At 46.1% G+C, this 6,374-nt stretch overlaps 1 protein-coding gene across 5 annotated transcripts in view; it reads right to left on the reverse strand.

Moving 5' to 3' along the window:
• Nucleotides 1-396, reverse strand: part of PHF20 (PHD finger protein 20) — a 128,495-nt gene extending 128,099 nt beyond the window's left edge. For all 5 annotated transcript variants that reach the window (XM_006072449.3, XM_006072448.3, XM_006072447.3 and 2 more), the window contains exon 1: nucleotides 251-396. The gene's annotated coding sequence lies outside the window, so the exon portion shown is untranslated. The remainder of the gene's footprint in view (nucleotides 1-250) is intronic.
• Between the last annotated feature and the right edge of the window lie 5,978 nt (nucleotides 397-6,374).

Below are 6,374 nucleotides of genomic sequence, written 5' to 3' on the forward strand. Positions count from 1 at the left end.
ACTCCCGCAGGCAACCCTGGGGATTGGGCGCCACTCGCACGCCCGCCACGCTCTCAACAGCGGTCCCCGGGCCTCCCTCCGGGCAGGGCAAGCGGGGCCAGGCGGGGAGCGGGGCCGGGCAGGGGACCAGAGCAGCGGTGGCGTCCGTCACCGTCCCCGCCTGCACAGCGCGCGCGCGCGCGGCGCGGGCCCGGCCCGACCCGGCCCCAGCCAGCCAGCTTCGCCTCGCCGCACCTCGCCGCGAGCTCACCTCACAGCCCCGCTCCGGCTGCGCCGCTCCAGGACCAACCGACAGAAGGACTCTGCGTGCTGCGCACCACGTGACCCCCGGGACGCGCCCAGCGTATCCCCCGCCCCCCACACACACGCACCATCGCCACCTCCGAGTGACGCAGCTCCTCAGCTGCCCCGCCCTCGGCCCCTCCCCACCCGATCACCGTGGCGACGGCTCGGGCGAGCCACGCCCACTGCCCTGACGCGCGGGAACCGGCCTGCGCCCGGATCCGGAGCACGAAGTCACTACTCACCCATAGCCACTGTGATCACACGAAGCCCGGGACTGGACCCCATCCGTCATCTGTTAGTTATGCCTCCTATATGCGCCTCGAAGCCTCCTACTTCTCTCCATCCTGCTGCCAACACTCCAGTCTAGTCCACCATCACATGGTTGTCCTCTCCACCCACACTTACTCCTTCCAATCCGTTCTTCATGCTCAGACAGCAAGAGCTTCTCAAAATGCAACTCTGTTCATAGCCATCCTCATGCTCAAAGCCCGTTGCCCACTGTTCTTCAGATTAAGATCTAAATCTTTACCGTAGCCTATCTGCCAGACTTTTCAGAGTCTGTACTAACTTGCCTCTCTCATATTCACGCGCATTCAACTCCTCCACTTTCCAAGCCTCTTTCAAGTCCTCACACAAGTCAGGTTCCTTCCCGACCTAGAGTCTTTGAACCGCTCCTCCTGCGCCTTACTTCATTAACTCCTTGGAAGGGATTCCAATTGCTGGTGTGAAGAGAAGCTGTATTCTACCTCCGGGGACCAAGGTCAGAGTTGCAGCCACCCACAAAGGGTCTGAAAAGTTTTCCCAGTGGGACTTGGGAAGTTCCAAAGAGGAATGCTAAATATTTGTTATTTAGGAAGGCAATAACGATTTTATTTTACCTTGGAAAAACAGGGCAGCTAGATTGCACCTCTTCAAATGTAAATATAATCATGTCACCGCCCGGCTTAAAACAACCAACCTTTCCATCACATCCTCCACCCTTGCTAACTGTCTGGCCATACTAAGTTGCTGTCATTTCTGTGGTTCTCTGCAAGATCTTTCCAGGCACTGGGCCATGGACTAAGCTGTTACTTTTTGCAAAACTGACTCTTTGAAAGACTCTTTAAAAGGTCTCAGTTTGTCATCTCCTCAGTAAGGTCCTCTTTGACCACATAATCTAGAAGTGCTCCCCTTGATCTCCTGCTTCAGACAGGGCAATTGCTCTCTACCTTATCAATGTTTGTTTTCAGCAGAGTACTTAACACAGCTTGTAATTATTTAATTGGTTTGTTCTCTTTGTTTTATTTTTTTCCCCCTGAGTTAGAGTTAGGGACTATCTTGTATCTACTGCATTGTCAGAACCTGACAAATAGTAGATGTTCATTGTTTATCTGTGAAAGGACTGAAAGGGAAGAGAATATTTGGGGGGGGGGGGGCGATGATAATTGAAAATAACGAGTAGACGGGACTTCCCTGGTGGTACAGTGGATAAGAATCCATCTGCCAGTGCAGGGGACATGGGTTCCATCCCTGATCTGGGAAGACTCCACATGCCACAGAGCAGCTAAGCTCAGTACTAAGTACTGAGCCCACATGCTGCACCTACTGAAACCCTCAGATACAGGAAGAAAGGATCTTCCCAGGATCCTCTGTGTTTATGTTTATTAACATGAAATTGCCCAGATTTTAGTGGCTATTGTAGGATATAGAGAATTTTTTGCCCCACCACAGTAATGTCAAGAATTCATGACCCCATATAAATACAGCATGTCTATTTACTTATTCAATCTGTACATATTGAGACCTAGGCTTGAGCTGGGCATCAAAGATACAGAGTAGGGAACTTCCCTGGCAGTCCAGTGAATATGACTCAGCACTTCCACTGCAGAGGGAATGGGTTTGATCCCTGGTCTGATCCCACATGCTGCATGGTGCAGGCAGAAAAAAAAAAAAAAAAAGATGCAGAGGGCTTCCACGATGGCTCAGTGGTTACAATGCAGGAGACTCCAGAGACAAGGGTTCAATCACTGAGTCATGGAAGATCCTTTAGAGGAGGAAATGGCAACCCACTCCAGTATTCTTGCCTGAAAAATCCCATGGACAGAGGAGCCTGGTGGGCTACAGTCCAAAGTGTCACAAAGATTGGACATGACTGAGCATGAACACAGGACACAGGACAGAGCAGCATGAGGTTTAGGCCCTGCTCTCAAGGAGTTTACTTCCTGGTAAAGAAATCATCACAATTTGTAAATTAAAATTCTTCTTATCTATTGCAAGAACAAATACTGACACTGTTGCAAGGACAAGCAAAAGAAAAATATATTACAAGAATGTTTGAGGGCCCAGACCATGGATAGGAAAACAAGAGGCACAAGAGCAGCTCTGGCAAGAAGCAACAGCTTCTGCTGCCAGCAGCACCATAGGCCACAGCTGGGATTCAGTCCCAACATCCCTTTGTTTCTGAGTCACTCACTCAAGAGGCAAAGTCTTGACCAGGGGCTGATGGTGACTGGTCAATCTCAGGTCACATGGATTAGTCCAGGCTGTCAGGGGACAAGAGGAATAATTTGCCCCCAAGGATATACCCCCAAATGAAAATGAGGGGAGGACTGATGCTGGTCAGGCAAAAATAACTCTATACAAATATGAATAAAATACCTTGGGAGTCAAGCTGAAGTTCCTGATCATCAAGTCAAACCTGTGGAAACCTAGTTTGCTAGCTTCTGAACAGCCACTGGCTGCTTGCCATAGAGCTTCAATTTGCAAAGTTCTGGTCTAAAGTCCGGGTCTCAGGACTTCCCTGGTGGTCCAGTGGCTAAGACTCTGTGCTCCCAATGCAGGGCACCTGGGTTCTATCTCTGGTCAGGGAACTAGATCCCACATGCCTTGACTAAGACTTCACATGCCACAGCTGAAGATCCCAAGTGCTGCAACTAAGACCTGGCACAGCCAAATAAATAAATAAATACTTTAAAAATCAAAATTAAAAAATAATAAAGTCCAGGTCTCATCACTGCCTGTTTAGCAGCATCCACCATTCTGCTTTAAGGTCTTCCCCAGCATTTCACTAGTAGTTGATTTCAACCATTCAATTGTTTTAAACTTAGAACCTTTCTTTGTTGAAATAGGCGGTCAAGTAATAGTTGTGACTCTGTGAATGAGTGAAAGAATGAATGTACAGCAGCCTCAACTACAGAAAATAGTATCTCTCCAACCATTTTAGAACTGTGGTCCCAGGACATAAGAAGACAGCTCCACATACACTGTATACACATAAGCATATACAGAAGCACCAGAGACTACTATGTCTCTGCATGGAAGAGTCCTTTCTCTCCCTAAGCATCACTTTTCTTCAACTACAAAGTGGGATGATATTTACTCTCATTCACGAACTTGTCACAAGTGAGTGAAACATGTGAGTGTATTGTAAACTGCAAAATTCTGTATAAATGATTTTCTGATTGCTTTCTTACTAGATTCATTGTCTGCTGCTGCTGCTAAATCACTTCAGTCGTGTCCGACTCTGTGCGACCCCATAGACGTCAGCCCACCAGGCTCTCCCGCCCATGGGATTCTCCAGGCAAGAACACTGGAGTGGGTTGCCATTTCCTTCTCCAATGCATGAAAGTGAAAAGGGAAAGTGAAGTCGCTCAGTCGTGTCTGACTCTTAGCGACCCCATGGACTGCAGCCTACCAGGCTCCTCCATGGGATTTTCCAGGCAAGAGTACTGGAGTGGGGTGCCATTGCCTTCTCCGGATTCATTGTCCAGAGTATTTAAAATGTCCCTAGTAAAGCAACAGCAGAACTAAAGATCTGAAATGGGATATGCAGTTAGAAAACTGATCTTTCTCAGCCTCTACCCAGCAAACCTTTATACTCTGTCCTAAGGCAACCCCAAGGCATTTACAATGAATCTGTCAAGGGAAGGGGGAAAGTTAAAACAGAAAAACAAGTTCTTTGCCTGTGATTCCCACCCACAGACCCCATGTACACAGAGTATCACCAAGCTTGAGGATGTCAGTCTCCAAAGCAGGAACTGGGGTAAAATATCTGCAGCACGAAGCCGAGTGTGAGAACTCAGGAAGCCGGAAACCACAGTCACAGCTGTATCTGAGAAGTCCAAGAACCTCCACAAGGCACCAGGGGCCCAAGGGAAGTGGATTGACTTGACCCTGGCCTGAGGTCTCTCCAATCTGAGCCTGATGGCAAGTTTCTGAGCTCCTCAAGCCTTATTGCTTTCCAGTGAGGGGGAGGAGAATTATGTAGGAATTCCAATATATTTCCAGCATTTTGCAAGATTCTAAGGAGGGAGGGAGAATGAGGGGGAGAGGCAGAGAGAGGACGACATTTTTTATTCTTGTCCTGGCCACTAAAGAGACTGATAAAATCCACCTGGGCCACTTCAAGGGCAGGGACTGTGTCCTCTTCTCTGTCCCTTGGGAGTCCTAGTACCTAGCACAGTTCCCTGTAATTTAATACTTCAAGCTTGTTTCTTGTGGTTGACACTCCTGCCAGTTTAGAGATAAAGAGACAAGGGAGGAGTTTAGCCCCAGGGACTACTGGAATGGAGATTATAAAGAAGTCCATTAAAGAAACAGTCTCTAAGTCTACTAGACTCCAGTTGACTCCCCAAATTTCTTGCAATTTAATTTTAGATAGTGATGCTATCCCACGACTCAAAGGCCAAAAATTATATAAAAGATAAACAATACAAAATCTCCCTCAAATTTTTGTTCCTTGTTTGTTTTGTTTCTACTGGTAACCACTTTCTTATGAATCCAGTACCCCACTCCTTTTCTTTTGGCTGCTCTAGGTAGCATGCTGGATCTTAGTTCCCTGACCAGGGATGGAAACCTGGAACTACTGGATTGCCAGGGAAGTCCCCCTTTCAGCATTTCTTTATGAGTATATGCAAAGTTGAATATAAGTTCAAATCTATTATGAACCTTTGACACAACAGAAAGCTTTGATACATGGTGTTCTACACCTCAATTTTGTCACTAAACACATTTTGGACCCCTTACACTACATCCTTTATAATGATACAAAAATAACTCTCATTATCTTGTTTTATTTTACTGCTATGCAGTATTTCTTGTGTGGATGTACTGTAACTTGCTTAATCAGTCCCTTATTTGAGGACATTTGAGTTGTTTCCAATCCCTGGTAACTTAAAAACTATGTTCCATTTACAAATAGTTCAACACATGTGTGCAGAGAGAACTGTAGTCTAAATTCTCTGAAATAGGAGATCTGAGCCACAGTGGTGTATATATTTATAATTTTGATAGAGACTGCAAGTCATCATTACTCATAACATTTAAAATCTCCAATGTACTTACAGTTTAAGGATTATTTCAAGATTATTCCCATAATGTTATTCTCACTTACTTGCATTCTTGATAGAAATGAGTGAAGTTGCAGTTATCCAGCTAGGAATGTGTACAACCTACTGCCACATATTTGTCACACATGTCATCATCATGCGTCTTTTTTTTTTTGGCTGCACCCCACAGCTTGCAGAATCCTAGTTTCCCAACCAGGGATGGAACCCAGGGCACTGGCAGTGAGAATGCCGAGTCCTAACCACCGAAACATCAGGGAATACACACCATGCGTCTTTAGAAGAAATTATCTTGATGTAGGGGGAAATGCAAAGGACAAACCATTAAGGAAAATACCATTAATTTGACAACATAAAAAAATTCTATTCTATCCATGAAAATATGTCTACACATGGATGGATGGTTGGGACTATGGGGGAAGAAGAAAAGGAATGGAGGCTAAGGAAAAGTAACTCAGAGGGACCATTTACTTTGTTTCCAATGTTTATAAACAATGTTGCGATGAATAATTCCCTTCCTGGTGATTATTCACAATGTTTCCAGTTGCTACAGACAATGCTACAATAAAGAGCCTTGGACATTCAAAAAAGGAAAAAGAGGGACTTCTCTGGTGGTCCAGAGGCTAAGATCTCCAGCTCCCAATGCAGGAGGTCCAGGTTCCCTGGTCAGGGAACTAGAGCCCACATGCTGCAGCTAAGAGTTGGTATGCTGCAAAAAATGGATCCCACATGTCACAATGAAAAGATATTACCTGCCACAACTAA

Source organism: Bubalus bubalis, chromosome 14, assembly GCF_019923935.1.
Source record: "Bubalus bubalis isolate 160015118507 breed Murrah chromosome 14, NDDB_SH_1, whole genome shotgun sequence".
NCBI lineage: Eukaryota > Metazoa > Chordata > Mammalia > Artiodactyla > Bovidae > Bubalus > Bubalus bubalis.